Below are 17149 nucleotides of genomic sequence, written 5' to 3' on the forward strand. Positions count from 1 at the left end.
AAAAATAAATAAATAAAAAACATTGGAAAACAATAACTGTTGTACATTTTTATACATTTTGTATAATTTCATAGTTTATGCATTATAATTATAAAAACAAATAAATTTAGCCACTCACATAGAAATCTTATAGGCCTTATCCTTTTCTGACAGTTTTAGGGATTTTTAAAAATCCTAAAAAACCTTATTTGTGCTGCAAATAATAATTTCAAACTCAAAAAGTAAATATTCAGTTCATGCTTTATAAAGCCTTGTCCCAATATTAATAGTCAGTAGTAAGCAGTTTATAAATACAGCTATAAAAAGCTTGTTCTTGGTTTATAAGCACATTTATTAAAAAGGAGAGTAAAGGGTCAGTTATCTTCCTATGAAAAATAAAAAAATAAAAATAAACAAACAACAACACAGATTGATACAGAACTCAGAAATTTTATTGTGGATTTATGATAAAATCAGCCTGTAAATGAATTCATACTCTTCCAAGAAGACACAAGTAGTTCACACCAAATTTTTTTAGCATGAAGCTAATATACTGAAGATGTTAAATTGCGAATGGGTTTAGGATACCTTAAATGGTGTGGCCATAGCGATTTATTAAAGTAACATAAAAAAATACAATAGTTATTTTACTATATCTTTAAAATTTTTCATTCCAACTCTTCATAATTTTTTATATACGTAGAAGTCATCATTTGAAGGAAGCACAGTAAGTTTCATAGCTTTATCATTTTCAAGAGCCAGCATAAAATTAAAACTATCATAACTTATAAATCAAGCTTGCAATTCTTAGTACCAATAATGGCCACCAGAGGGAGCTATAGGATTACTTTTAAATAATTATTGTAGAAACGAGTATGATTTAAATCATTTATAGAAATCTTTCAAAGAAAAATAATATGAATTTTATGTATTTTACTGATAAAATGACCCTCACTTAATTAGAATAACAAGCTGAAGTATTGTGAAGTGTATATTAAGAATAATTCTTTATAAGACAGATACGTTTTGAGTGACTCTTGAAGGTTCAGCACCACATCCTCTTTTACCACTGTTTAAAGAATTAATCTTACAGAACAGGTGCGAATGAATTTTGGATAGCTTGAATGGTTTTGTCGTGGTGATTTTTTGAAATAACAGTAAAAAAGTAACCAGTAAATGTCTTTTATTTTTTTAAAGTGCAGCTTCTAAACACTTTAAAAAAAAAAATTACACATAGAATACAAGTCATTCTGAGGAAATATGCATAGTTTCATGACTATACAACACTATATGGATGATAGAAAATTAAAAAAAACTATCATACATCTGATGTCACTCTGTCCCTCTGTCACTGTGGGTAGTGTGTGTGTGTGCGTGTGTGTGTGTGTGTGTGTGTGTGTGTGTGTGTGTGTGTGTGTGTGTGTGTGTGTTAAGTGAATTAGGTGTGAAACTATCAGGGAGCATTTAGTCTCCAGCGCCAACATTTTACAGAACTGCCACTTTCCTGGAGTCTCAGAATTACAATGTGTCAGGTTCTGAGAGACTTAAGATTCCAAAAAATGATTTAATTAGAATACCATGAAGTATTGTGAAATACTATATATTAAGACTTTATATATAGGCTTAATAAACAGATTAGAGTGACTCGTGAAGGACCAGCACCACCTCCTCTTGTTCGATGGTTTGAGGAATATATCTTCCAGAATCCAGGATTAAGATTTAGGAGCTCATTTTTATTCCACCTCCTTTCCTGAAAGTCTGTCTTGCAGAATTGACTAAAAATTTATCTTCACATTAATTCCTAATATTTTGCAATTCTTTTGTCAGTTCTTCTTGACCTGTTTTTCTCTTCCAGCTTTCCTTGACTATTGTATAGCACTCATAAATGATTAAATAAAAAATAATGGTAGTTATTAAGATTGATATGGTTTGGAATTGGTAAAATGTGCTTGGAAAAAAATCACAATAAAACAATGTTTTAATGTTTAAGTTTGGAATATTAACTGACATGAATGAATGCTATATAAATATTGTTCATGTTAACACAATGTTTATAAATGGAATCTTATTGTAAAGTGTTACTAAAGTTCTATATATATATATATATATATAGATTGTTCTGTGTTAATGTGATTTTAAAGTCTAGATGATTCGGATTAGCCCTTTAACTGCCATATCCTTTAAAACCTCACTGCCAGAGGGATATTGTAAATGCATGTGCCCGCTGGGCACAGTTTACCTGATGCCACCGGGGTGGCGATGGCATTGGTGGCTTGAGCCCGCCATCGCTGCTTGCAGCTTTAATTATTATTATTATTTTTATTTTTTATTAAACCTTCCGGGGTGTTTTGGGGGCCTTAACATGCTCAAAAACTCTTGAAAATTGGCACACACATTGGAATCTGCGGCCATCAGGACGCCGCAGAGGCTGGGACCCGGGCGTGGCACAGGGGCTCTACAGCGCCCCCTGGAAGACAGTCAGAATTCTTGAACCATAGCTCACACACACTTGCATGTATTTATATCAAACTCGGTACACTTATAGATCTCATTGAGCCGAACAACTTTCACACTTTATGTCATAGGCTCCGCCCAACAGGAAGTCAGCTATTCAGGGCTGTTTAAAAAAAGCATGCTCTGGAATTTGAAATACTCCTCTGAGGTTTTCAACCCGTTCGCCACGAAACTCGGTGAACATGATCTCAAGACATTGAGGATGAAAAATTGCGAGGGGATTTTTGATATCTCGAACGGTTTGCCCGTGGCGAGGCATGGAACTTATGGCGAGAAATGAGAAACAGGAAATGTCTAATAACATCCACATACATTTCCTGAATTTGATCAAACTTCATGGGTTTGTTCGTTGTATGATACCGATTGTATATATGTGGCTATTAAGAGTCAACGTTATAGCGCCACCAACTGGCAGCAGGAAGTGTGTCATTTTCCAAATGCTTTGAATTCAGCATCTTATTTTTACTCGATTTACTTAAAACTTCATCAGAATAATGACAAAACACGGCCGATGTAAATCTGTTGTGGGGATATTGATATCTGATATAGTGTTGCCATGGCAACGTGTCAAACTTGAATGTTCTGTTATGGTGAGTTTGAGGCAGACAACAAGCTCAGATTTACATGAAACTCAAAACACATATCAGTATTCTTGATAGCTAGACAATGGCAAAAGCTTTTAAAAGGGCGTGAAGGAGGCACTCTATAGCGCCACCTTTTGTCAAAAGTGGGGGGGTTAGTTTCAGCTACAGACACCAAACTTGGTACATAAATTGTTCTTTTCAAGACGGACAACTTTCTAATTCACAGTCATCAGCTACGATCAACAGGAAGTCGGCTATTTTGATTTGAATGTGTATTTTTGAGATTTTACAGTTGTGAATTAATGAATACTCCTCACAGGGGAAGTACACTATACACACCAAACGTTGTCTACATGAAGAAAAAACATCGAGGAACTTAAATTGCGAACAGATTTTGGTTAGCTTGAACGGTTTTGTCGTGGTGATTTTTTGAAATGACAGTAAAAAGTGAAACATTAATCGTCTTGTATTTTTAAATTGCAGCTTCCAAACCTTTAAAAAACATTTTTAATTTAGAAAACCAGTGATTCTGAGGAAATATGCATAGTTTCATGACTTTACAGCACTGTATGATTAAAAGAAAATTAAAAAACTGTCAGACTTCTGATCTCACTCTGTCACTCTGTGTGCTGACTCTGTGTGTGTGTGTGAGTGTGAGTGGGGGAGGGGTGTGAGCTGAGTGGCAGACAGACAGAGAGAGAGAGAGAGAGAGAGAGAGAGACTTAAACATCTCTTTAATCACCAGAAAAAAAACTGTATTTTAAATAGTTATTTTTTTGTTGTTGTTGCTAATTGTGCTGTTATCATTACATCTTAAGAAATATCTTAGGCCTTATCCTTTTCTGACAGTTTCAGGGATTAAAAAAAATCCTAAAAAACCTTATTTGTGCTGCAAATAATAATTTCAAACTCATTTGATACTGACCTCTGTCACCCTGTGACATGACATTTATTTGAATTTACATAATCTCAAGGATGTAACAGTAAAACTGTTCAGCTCACAGATGAAGACTAAGCTTTAATGCAAGCAGAACTATTTCACAAATGCTTATAGGTTAATGAAATCATAACAAAACACTTTTAAATTATTTAAGGATTTGGTAACACTTTAAAATAATGTCTCAATTGTTAACATTAGTAAATGCATTGGTAACACTTCATAATAGCTGCAATTCTTAGCTAAGCATTAGTAAATAGTCAGTTCATGCTTTATATAGCCTTCTCCCAAAATTAATATTTTAGTAAGCATTTTATAAATACAGCTATAATTAAATTGTTCATGGTTTATATGCACATTTATTTTGAGGAGATTAAAGGCTGTAATCTCCCTAAAAAAATGTAAAATAAAAAATAAAATAAACAAACACAGAACTCATAAATATTTATTTCAAGATGCAATAAAAGAAAACTGTACACTTGAATTTATATATATATATATATATATATATATATATATATATATATACACACACAATTGCATAAGTTTATATTTAAAAATGTTTAGCAAGTGTACAGCTAATAATAATAATAATGCATTTTATTTAGTTTTAGCTACAGACACCAAACTCGGTACTTAAATTGTTCTTATCAAGACGGACAACTTTCTAATTCACAGTCATAAGCTACGATCAACAGGAAGTCAGCTATTTTGATTTGAATGTGTATTTTTGAGATTTTACAGTTGTGAATTAATGCGTACTCCTCACATGGGAAGTACACTATACACACCAAACTTTGACTACATGAAGAAACAACATCGAGGAACTTAAATTGCGAACGGATTTTGGTTAGCTTGAACGGTTTTGACGTGGTGATTTTTTGAAATGACAGTAAGAAGGGGAAACATTAATTGTATTGTATGTCTAAATTGCAGCTTCCAAACACTTCAAGGCATGTTTTCATACAGAGATCAAATCATTATGAGGAAATATGCATAGTTTCATGACTTTACAACACTGTATGGTTAAAAGAAAATTAAAAAACTGTCAGACATCTGATCTCACTCTGTCACTCTGTGTGCTGACTCTGTGTGTGTGTGAGTGTGAGTGGGGGAGGGGTGTGAGCTGAGTGGCAGACAGACAGAGAGAGAGAGAGAGAGAGAGAGAGAGAGAGAGAGAGAGAGAGAGAGAGAGACTTAAACATAAATAGTTATTTTTTTGTCGTTGTTGCTAATTGTGCTGTTATCATTACATCTTAAGAAATATCTTAGGCCTTATCCTTTTCTGACAGTTTCAGGGATTAAAAAAAATCCTAAAAAACCTTATTTGTGCTGCAAATAATAATTTCAAACTCATTTGATACTGACCTCTGTCACCCTGTGACATGACATTTATTTGAATTTACATAATCTCAAGGATGTAACAGTAAAACTGTTCAGCTCACAGATGAAGACTAAGCTTTAATGCAAGCAGAACTATTTCACAAATGCTTATAGGTTAATGAAATCATAACAAAACACTTTTAAATTATTTAAGGATTTGGTAACACTTTAAAATAATGTCTCAATTGTTAACATTAGTAAATGCATTGGTAACACTTCATAATAGCTGCAATTCTTAGCTAAGCATTAGTAAATAGTCAGTTCATGCTTTATATAGCCTTCTCCCAAAATTAATATTTTAGTAAGCATTTTATAAATACAGCTATAATTAAATTGTTCATGGTTTATATGCACATTTATTTTGAGGAGATTAAAGGCTGTAATCTCCCTAAAAAAAATGTAAAATAAAAAATAAAATAAATAAAATAAACAAACACAGAACTCATAAATATTTATTTCAAGATGCAATAAAAGAAAACTGTACACTTGAATTTATTATATATATATATATATATATATATATATATATATATATATATATATATATATATATATATATATATATATATATATATATATATATATATATATATATATATACACACACAATTGCATAAGTTTATATTTAAAAATGTTTAGCAAGTGTACAGCTAATAATAATAATAATGCATTTTATTTAGTTTTAGCTACAGACACCAAACTCGGTACTTAAATTGTTCTTATCAAGACGGACAACTTTCTAATTCACAGTCATAAGCTACGATCAACAGGAAGTCAGCTATTTTGATTTGAATGTGTATTTTTGAGATTTTACAGTTGTGAATTAATGCGTACTCCTCACATGGGAAGTACACTATACACACCAAACTTTGACTACATGAAGAAACAACATCGAGGAACTTAAATTGCGAACGGATTTTGGTTAGCTTGAACGGTTTTGACGTGGTGATTTTTTGAAATGACAGTAAGAAGGGGAAACATTAATTGTATTGTATGTCTAAATTGCAGCTTCCAAACACTTCAAGGCATGTTTTCATACAGAGATCAAATCATTATGAGGAAATATGCATAGTTTCATGACTTTACAACACTGTATGGATAAAAGAAAAGAAAAAACTGTCAGACTTCTCAACTGACATGATCTCACTCTGGCCACCCTGTCTGTGTGAGGGAAGGGAGGGGGAGAGGGAGGGGGAGTGTGAGGGGGTTGGTGACTGTGACAGTGTGTGTGGACTGTAGGGAGGGGCTGTCTGGCAGAGAGAGAGACAGAGAGACGTAATCATCCCTTTAATAATCAGGAAAAAAAAATCTGTATTTTAAATTGTTATTGTTTTTGTTGTTGCTAATGGTGGTGTTTTTTCCTGTCATTACAGGTTAAGAAATCTCTTATGCCTTATCCTTTTCTGACAGTTTTAGGGATTTAAAAACATCCTAAGAACCCTAATTTGTGCTGCAAATAATAATTTCAAACTCATTTGATACTGACCTATGACAACCTGTGACGTGACATGACATTTATTAATCTCATGGATGTAACAGTAAAACTCTTCAACTGACAGATAAAGCTGCAATGCAAGCAAAACTATTTCACAAATGCTTATAGGTCATTAAAATCATTACAAAACACTAATACATTATTTAAGGATTTGGTAACACTGTAAAATAATGTCTAATTTGTTAACATTATGCAGTATAACATAGTATGCAGTCTTCGTAGGGCACCAACTCCCAGAGGGGGCACCATCCCAGTTGCTCAAAAAAAAAAAAAAAAAAAAAAAAAACATGCGTCATTCTCCCATCCGCGCTCGCGACCGCTCACACCTCATGTTTGCGGCTGAATGTTCGTAATTGATGGATGGACATCTATGCCTGGGTATAGGACATCAGCAATCCGGCACAGAGAAAAGAAAACTAAAGAAAATAAAACAGGCATAAAGTTGTCTTGACATTGGACTTTCTAGAGTCTCAAATTTAGGGCCGGTCTCTAAAGTTACATGTGATATTGTTATACACTTTTTTAACGTCAGTAGCATTTGAAGAGAATGACTTACAGTCATAAAAACAACTGTAATTGTTCAACTAGGTGACAGCTATAATGCACAATTAAATTGAATGTTTGATATTTATTACAACAAACTGTAAGTCATATGTAAATTATGCAACTTTTTCACATGGGCTCAAATGCAAATTTGAAGCTCAATAGCATTTGAGAAGAAAGACTTGCAGTCACAAAGCAATTGTAATGTGTTCATATAGGTGTCAGCTACAATGCACACCTTATACATTTTTTATAAATATTAAAATAAAGTGTTACTAAAGTTATATATATTGTTCTGTGTATGTGATTTCAAAGTCTAGATTGGTCGGATTAACCCTTTAACTGCCGCATCCCTTAAAACTGATTGTCAGAGGGTTACTGTAAATGCTTATGCCCGCTGGGCACAGTTATCCTGATGCCACCGGGGTGGTGTTGCACTGACGGCTTGAGCCCGACATCGCTGCTTGCAGCTATATTTATTATTATTTTTATTTTTTATTAAACCTTCCGGGGGTTTTTGGGGGCCTTAACATGCTCAAAAACTCTTGAAAATTGGCACACACATTGGAATCTGCGGCCATCAGGACGCCGCAGAGGCTGGGACCCGGGCGTGGCACAGGGGCTCTACAGCGCCCCCTGGAACACAGTCAGAAATCTTGAACCATAGCTCACACACACTTGCATGTATTTATATGAAACTCAGTAGACTTATAGATCTCATTGAGCTGAACAACTTTCACACTTTATGTCATAGGCTCCGCCCAACAGGAAATCAGCTATTCAGGGCTGTTTAAAAAAAGCATGCTCTGGAATTTGAAATACTCCTCTGAGGTTTTCAACCCGTTCGCCACGAAACTCGGTGAACATGATCTCAAGACATTGAGGATGAAAAATTGCGAGGGGATTTTTGATATCTCGAACGGTTTGCCCGTGGCGAGGCGTGGAACTTATGGCGAGAAATGAGAAATAGGAAATGTCTAATAACATCCACATACATTTCCTGAATTTGATCAAACTTCATGGGTTTGTTCGTTGTATGATACCGATTGTATATATGTGACTATTAAGAGTCAACGTTATAGCGCCACCAACTGGCAGCAGGAAGTGTGTCATTTTCCAAATGCTTTGAATTCAGCATCTTATTTTTACTCGATTTGCTTAAAACTTCATCAGAATAATGACAAAACACGGCCGATGAAAATCTGTTGTGGGGATATTGATATCTGATATAGTGTTGCCATGGCAACGTGTCAAACTTGAATATTCTGTTATGGTGATTTTGAGGCAGATAACAACCTCAGATTTACATGAAACTCAAAACACATATCAGTATTAGTGATAGCTAGACAATGGCAAAAGCTTTTAAAAGGGCGTGAATGAGGCACTCTATAGCGCCACCTTTAGTCAAAAGTGGGGGGGTTAGTTTTAGCTACAGACACCAAACTTGGTACATAAATTGTTCTTATCAAGACGGACAACTTTCTAATTCACAGTTATCAGCTACGACCAACAGGAAGTCGGCTATTTTGATTTTAATGTGTATTTTTTGAGATTTTACAGTTGTGAATTAATGAATACTCCTCACAGGGGAAGTACACTATACACACCAAACTTTGTCTACATGAAGAAAAAACATCGAGGAACTTAAATTGCGAACAGATTTTGGTTAGCTTGAACGGTTTTGTCGTGGTGATTTTTTGAAATGACAGTAAAAAAGGGAAACATTAATTGTCTTGTATTTTTAAATTGCAGCTTCCAAACACTTCAAAGCATTTTTTCATACAGATATCAAATAATTCTGAGGAAATATGCATAGTTTCACGACTTTACAACACTGTATGGGTAAAAGAAAATGTGAAAACTGTCAGACTTCTCAACTGACATGATCTCACTCTGGCCACTCTGTCTGTGTGAGGAAAGGGAGGGGGAGAGGGAGGGGGAGTGTGAGGGGGTTGGTGACTGTGAATTTTTGGTGACTGACAGTGTGTGTGGACTGTAGGGAGGGGCTGTCTGGCAGAGAGAGAGAGAGAGAGAGAGAGACCTTATCATCCCTTTAATAATCAGGAAAAAAATATCTGTATTTTAAATTGTTATTGTTTTTGTTGTTGCTAATGGTGGCGTTTTTTTCCTTTCATTACAGGTTAAGAAATCTCTTAGGCCTTATCCTTTTCTGGCAGTTTTAGGGATTTAAAAACATCCTAAGAATCCTTATTTATGCTGCAAATAATAATTTAAAACTCATTTGATACTGACCTATGACAAACTGTGACGTGACATGACATTTATTAATCTCATGGATGTAACAGTAAAACTCTTAAACTGACAGATAAAGCTGCAATGCAAGCAAAACTATTTCACAAATGCTTATAGGTTATTAAAATCATTACAAAACACTAATAAATTATTTAAGGATTTGGTAACACTGTAAAATAATGTCTAATTTGTTAACATTAGTAAATGCATTGGTAACACTTTATAATAATGGCACTCATTAGCTAAGCATTAGTAAATAGTTCATGATTATAAAGCCTTTTCGCTTAATAATAGTCATTATAAAGCAGTAATACATCTATAAATAAATTGTTCTTGGTTTAAAAGCACATATATTACAAAGGAGATTAAAGTCTCAGTTGTCTCATAAAATAAATAAATAAATAAACACAACCCAGTTTGATTCAGAATTCAGAAATATTTATTTCAAGATGCAATAAAAGGAAACTGTACACTTAAATAGCTTTTGAGCGATTCTTGAAGGACTAGCATCACCACTTCTTGTACGATGGTTTGAGGAATATATCTTCCAGATAGTACCGCCGCTCCCTATATGCAGAGTATGCAGTATTCGCAGGGCACCAAATCCCAGAAGGGGCACCATCCCAGTTGCTCAAAAAAAAAAGAAAAAAAAGAAAAAAAACATGCGCCATTCTCCCATCCGCGCTCGTGACAGATCACACCACATGTTTGCGGCTGAATGTTCGTAATTGATGGATGGACATCTATGCCTGGGTATAGGACATCAGCAATCCGGCACAGAGAAAAGAAAACTAAAGAAAGAAAAAAAAAACAGGCATAAAGCTGTCTTGACATTGGACATTCGAGAGTCTCAAATTTAGGGACGGTCTCTAAAGTTACATGTGATATTGTTATACACTTTTCTAACGTCAGTAGCATTTGAAGAGAATGACTTACAAAAACAACTGTAATTGTTCATCTAGGTGACAGCTATAATGCACAATTAATTTGAATGTTTGATATTTATTACAACAAACTGTAAGTCATATGTAAATTATGCTACTATTTCACATGGGCTCAAATGCAAATTTGAAGCTCAATAGCATTTGAGAAGAAAGACTTGCAGTCACAAAACAATTGTAATGTGTTCATATAGGTGATGGCTATAATGCACACCTTATAAATTTTTTATAAATATAAAAATAATGTGTTACTAAAGTTATATATATTGTTCTGTGTATGTGATTTCAAAGTCTAGATTGGTCGGATTAACCCTTTAACTGCCGCATCCCTTAAAATTGTATTGTCAGAGGGTTACTGTAAATGCTTATGCCCGCTGGGCACAGTTTTCCTGATGCCACCGGGGTAGCGTTGCATTGATGGCTTGAGCCCGACATCGCTGCTTGCAGCTATATTTATTATTATTATTTTTATTTTTTATTAAACCTTCCGGGGTGTTTTGGGGGCCTTAACATGCTCAAAAACTCTTGAAAATTGGCACACACATTGGAATCTGCGGCCATCAGGACGCCGCAGAGGCTGGGACCCGGGCGTGGCACAGGGGCTCTACAGCGCCCCCTGGAAGACAGTCAGAATTCTTGAACCATAGCTCACACACACTTGCATGTATTTATATCAAACTCGGTACACTTATAGATCTCATTGAGCCGAACAACTTTCACACTTTATGTCATAGGCTCCGCCCAACAGGAAGTCAGCTATTCAGGGCTGTTTAAAAAAAGCATGCTCTGGAATTTGAAATACTCCTCTGAGGTTTTCAACCCGTTCGCCACGAAACTCGGTGAACATGATCTCAAGACATTGAGGATGAAAAATTGCGAGGGGATTTTTGATATCTCGAACGGTTTGCCCGTGGCGAGGCATGGAACTTATGGCGAGAAATGAGAAACAGGAAATGTCTAATAACATCCACATACATTTCCTGAATTTGATCAAACTTCATGGGTTTGTTCGTTGTATGATACCGATTGTATATATGTGGCTATTAAGAGTCAACGTTATAGCGCCACCAACTGGCAGCAGGAAGTGTGTCATTTTCCAAATGCTTTGAATTCAGCATCTTATTTTTACTCGATTTACTTAAAACTTCATCAGAATAATGACAAAACACGGCCGATGTAAATCTGTTGTGGGGATATTGATATCTGATATAGTGTTGCCATGGCAACGTGTCAAACTTGAATGTTCTGTTATGGTGAGTTTGAGGCAGACAACAAGCTCAGATTTACATGAAACTCAAAACACATATCAGTATTCTTGATAGCTAGACAATGGCAAAAGCTTTTAAAAGGGCGTGAAGGAGGCACTCTATAGCGCCACCTTTTGTCAAAAGTGGGGGGGTTAGTTTCAGCTACAGACACCAAACTTGGTACATAAATTGTTCTTTTCAAGACGGACAACTTTCTAATTCACAGTCATCAGCTACGATCAACAGGAAGTCGGCTATTTTGATTTGAATGTGTATTTTTGAGATTTTACAGTTGTGAATTAATGAATACTCCTCACAGGGGAAGTACACTATACACACCAAACGTTGTCTACATGAAGAAAAAACATCGAGGAACTTAAATTGCGAACAGATTTTGGTTAGCTTGAACGGTTTTGTCGTGGTGATTTTTTGAAATGACAGTAAAAAGTGAAACATTAATCGTCTTGTATTTTTAAATTGCAGCTTCCAAACCTTTAAAAAACATTTTTAATTTAGAAAACCAGTGATTCTGAGGAAATATGCATAGTTTCATGACTTTACAGCACTGTATGATTAAAAGAAAATTAAAAAACTGTCAGACATCTGATCTCACTCTGTCACTCTGTGTGCTGACTCTGTGTGTGTGTGTGAGTGTGAGTGGGGGAGGGGTGTGAGCTGAGTGGCAGACAGACAGAGAGAGAGAGAGAGAGAGAGAGAGAGACTTAAACATCTCTTTAATCACCAGAAAAAAAACTGTATTTTAAATAGTTATTTTTTTGTTGTTGTTGCTAATTGTGCTGTTATCATTACATCTTAAGAAATATCTTAGGCCTTATCCTTTTCTGACAGTTTCAGGGATTAAAAAAAATCCTAAAAAACCTTATTTGTGCTGCAAATAATAATTTCAAACTCATTTGATACTGACCTCTGTCACCCTGTGACATGACATTTATTTGAATTTACATAATCTCAAGGATGTAACAGTAAAACTGTTCAGCTCACAGATGAAGACTAAGCTTTAATGCAAGCAGAACTATTTCACAAATGCTTATAGGTTAATGAAATCATAACAAAACACTTTTAAATTATTTAAGGATTTGGTAACACTTTAAAATAATGTCTCAATTGTTAACATTAGTAAATGCATTGGTAACACTTCATAATAGCTGCAATTCTTAGCTAAGCATTAGTAAATAGTCAGTTCATGCTTTATATAGCCTTCTCCCAAAATTAATATTTTAGTAAGCATTTTATAAATACAGCTATAATTAAATTGTTCATGGTTTATATGCACATTTATTTTGAGGAGATTAAAGGCTGTAATCTCCCCAAAAAAAATGTAAAATAAAAAATAAAATAAATAAAATAAACAAACACAGAACTCATAAATATTTATTTCAAGATGCAATAAAAGAAAACTGTACACTTGAATTTATATATATAATATATATATATATATATATATATATATATATATATATATATATATATATATATATATATATATATATATATATATATATATATATATATATATATACACACACACAATTGCATAAGTTTATATTTAAAAATGTTTAGCAAGTGTACAGCTAATAATAATAATAATGCATTTTATTTAGTTTTAGCTACAGACACCAAACTCGGTACTTAAATTGTTCTTATCAAGACGGACAACTTTCTAATTCACAGTCATAAGCTACGATCAACAGGAAGTCAGCTATTTTGATTTGAATGTGTATTTTTGAGATTTTACAGTTGTGAATTAATGCATACTCCTCACATGGGAAGTACACTATACACACCAAACTTTGACTACATGAAGAAACAACATCGAGGAACTTAAATTGCGAACGGATTTTGGTTAGCTTGAACGGTTTTGACGTGGTGATTTTTTGAAATGACAGTAAGAAGGGAAACATTAATTGTATTGTATGTCTAAATTGCAGCTTCCAAACACTTCAAGGCATGTTTTCATACAGAGATCAAATCATTATGAGGAAATATGCATAGTTTCATGACTTTACAACACTGTATGGATAAAAGAAAAGAAAAAACTGTCAGACTTCTCAACTGACATGATCTCACTCTGGCCACTCCGTCTGTGTGAGGAAAGGGAGGGGGAGAGGGAGGGGGAGTGTGAGTGTGAGGGGGTTGGTGACTGTGAATCTTTGGTGACTGACAGTGTGTGTGGATTGTAGGGAGGGGCTGTCTGGCAGAGAGAGAGAGAGAGAGAGAGAGAGAGAGAGAGAGACCTAATCATTCCTTTAATAATCAGGAAAAAAAATCTATATTTTAAATTGTTATTGTTTTTGTTGTTGCTAATGGTGGTGTTTTTTTCCTTTCATTACAGGTTAAGAAATCTCTTAGGCCTTATCCTTTTCTGACAGTTTTTGGGATTTAAAAACATCCTAAGAAGCCTTATTTGTGCTGCAAATTATAATTTCAAACTCATTTGATACTGACCTATGACAACCTGTGACATGACATGACATTTATTAATCTCATGGATGTAACAGTAAAACTCTTCAACTGACAGATTAAGCTGCAATGCAAGCAAAACTATTTCACAAATGCTTATAGGTCATTAAAATCATTACAAAACACTAATAAATTATTAAAGTGTTTGGTAACACTGTATAATAATGTCTAATTTGTTAACATTAGTAAATGCATTGGTAACACTTTATAATAACTGCACTCATTAGCTAAGCATTAGTAAATAGTTCATGATTATAAAGCCTTTTCCCTTAATAATAGTCATTATTAAGCAGGAATACATCTCTAATTACATTGTTCTTGGTTTAAAAGCACATATATTACAAAGGAGATTAAAGTTTCAGTTGTCTTATGAAATAAATAAATAAACACAACCCAGTTTGATTCAGAATTCAGAAATATTTATTTCAAGATGCAATAAAAGGAAAATGTACACTTGAAAAGGTTTTGAGCGATTCTTGAAGGACTAGCATCACCTTCACTTGTACGATGGTTTGAGGAATATATCTTCCAGATAGTACCGCCGCTCCCTATATGCAGAGTATGCAGTCTTCGTAGAGCACCAACTCCCAGAGGGGGCACCAGTTGCTCAAAAAAAACAAAACAAATATGCGCCATTCTCCCATCCGCGTTCGCGACCACTCAATAGCATTTGAGAAGAAAGACTTGTAGTCACAAAACAATTGTAATGTGTTCATATAGGTGTCAGCTACAATGCACACCTTATACATTTTTTATACATTTTAAAATAAAGTGTTACTAAAGTTATATATATTGTTCTGTGTATGTGATTTCAAAGTCTAGATTGGTCGGATTAACCCTTTAACTGCCACATCCCTTAAAACTTGATTGTCAGAGGGTTACTGTAAATGCTTATGCCCGCTGGGCACAGTTTTCCCGATGCCACCAGGGTGGCGTTGCACTGATGGCTTGAGCCCGACATCGCTGCTTGCAGCTATATTTATTATTTAGGGCTCAAGCCCGAAGGGGCGAAGAGCCCTATTGTTCTTCTAAGGATTATTCTTGTTAGGGCTCAAGCCTGGAGGGCGAGAGCCCTATTGTTTTCCTTAGGATTATTAGGGCTCAAGCCTGGAGGGCGAGAGCCCTATTGTTTTCCTTAGGATTATTTGTTATTATTATTATTATTATTATTATTATTATTATTTATTATTATTATTTTTCTTCAAGGTTTCGGGGGCTTTTGGGGCCCTTAACATGCTTAAAAAGTCTTGAAAATTGGCACACACATTGGAACCTGCGGCCATTAGGGCCGGGCAGAGACTGATACACGGGCGTGGCACAGGGGCTCTACAGCGCCCCCTGGAATATGGAGGGCCATATATCATACATACTTGCACGTAGACGTACGAAACTCGGTACACATATAGAACTCATCAATACAAACAACTTTCGTATTGCATATCATAGGCTCCGCCCAACAGGAAGTTGGCTATTTGGGGTTTATTATTCATATTTGTCGTCAAAGTTGTGGGGGCTTTTGGGGTCCTTAACATACTCAAAAACTCTTGAAAGTTTGCGCACAATTTGGAATCTGTGGCCTTTAGGAGCCTGCAGAGGCTGGGACACGGGCGTGGCACAGGGGCTCTACAGCGCCCCCTGGAACACAGTCATAAATGTTGATGTATAGCTCACACATACTTGCACGTATTAATATGAAACTCAGTACACATATAGATCTCATCGTGCCGAACAACTTGCGTATTGCATGTCATAGGCTCCGCCCAACAGGAAGTCAGCTATTTAGAGTTATGTAAAAAGCGCATGCTCTGGAATTTGAAATACTTGTCATAGGTTTTTTACTCGATTGCCGCCAAACTCGGTCAACATGATCTCAAGACACTGAGGATGAAAAATTGCCAGGGGATTTTTGATATCTCAAACGGTTTGCTCGTGGCGAGGCATTGAATTTATGGCGAGAAATGAGAAACAGGAAGTGTCTAATACCATCCACATACATTTCCTGATTTTAATCAAACTTCATCAGATTATTCTTTGTATGATGTCGATCGCATATATGTGACTATTAGGAGTCAAAGTTATAGCGCCACCAACTGGCAGCAGGAAGTGTGTCATTTTCAAAATGCTTTGTATTCAGCATCTTATTTTTACTCGATTTGCTTCAAACTTCATCAGAATAATGTTAAAACACAGCCTATATTAATCTGCTAGGGGGATATTGATATCTAAAAATATTGTTGCCGTGGCAACATGTCAAACTTGAATACTTCTCAGGTGATTTTAAGGCATATAACATACTTAGAATTTCATGAAATTCAGAACACATCAGTATTTATGATAACTAGACACTGGCAAAAGTTCATAAGAGGGCGTGGAAGAGGCACTCTATAGCGCCACCTTTTGTCAAAAGTGGGGGGGTTAGTTTTAGCTACAGGTACCAAACTCGGTACAAAAATTGTTCTTATCAAGACGGACAACTTTCTAATTCAAAGTCATCAGCTACGATCAACAGGAAGTCAGCTATTTTGATTTGAATGTGGATTTTTTTTTACATTTAGCTGTGAATTAATGCATACTGCTCAGAGGAGAGTAACACTATACACACCAAACTTTGTCTACATGATGCCAAAACATTTTAAACAACTTAAATTGCCAAAGGATTTTGGATAGCTTGAACGGTTTTGTCGTGGAGATTTTTTTAAATGACAGTAAAAATGGAATTATTAATTGTCCTGCATTTTTAAATTCCAAACACTTCAAAACCTTTTTTCATACAGAAAAAAAGTCATTCTGAG

General features: G+C 35.0%; 1 long non-coding RNA gene across 1 annotated transcript; it reads right to left on the reverse strand.

Annotated features, from left to right (window-relative positions):
* Window positions 1–411: 411 nt before the first annotated feature.
* LOC127968103 (uncharacterized) lies at window positions 412–16789 on the reverse strand. The gene is made up of 3 exons (XR_008155892.1): window positions 16752–16789; window positions 8732–8833; window positions 412–3106 (listed from the first exon to the last, which is right to left on the reverse strand). It is a non-coding gene; the product is annotated as an uncharacterized LOC127968103 (long non-coding RNA).
* Window positions 16790–17149: the final 360 nt, after the last annotated feature.

This window comes from Carassius gibelio, chromosome B11 (genome assembly GCF_023724105.1).
Source record: "Carassius gibelio isolate Cgi1373 ecotype wild population from Czech Republic chromosome B11, carGib1.2-hapl.c, whole genome shotgun sequence".
NCBI lineage: Eukaryota > Metazoa > Chordata > Actinopteri > Cypriniformes > Cyprinidae > Carassius > Carassius gibelio.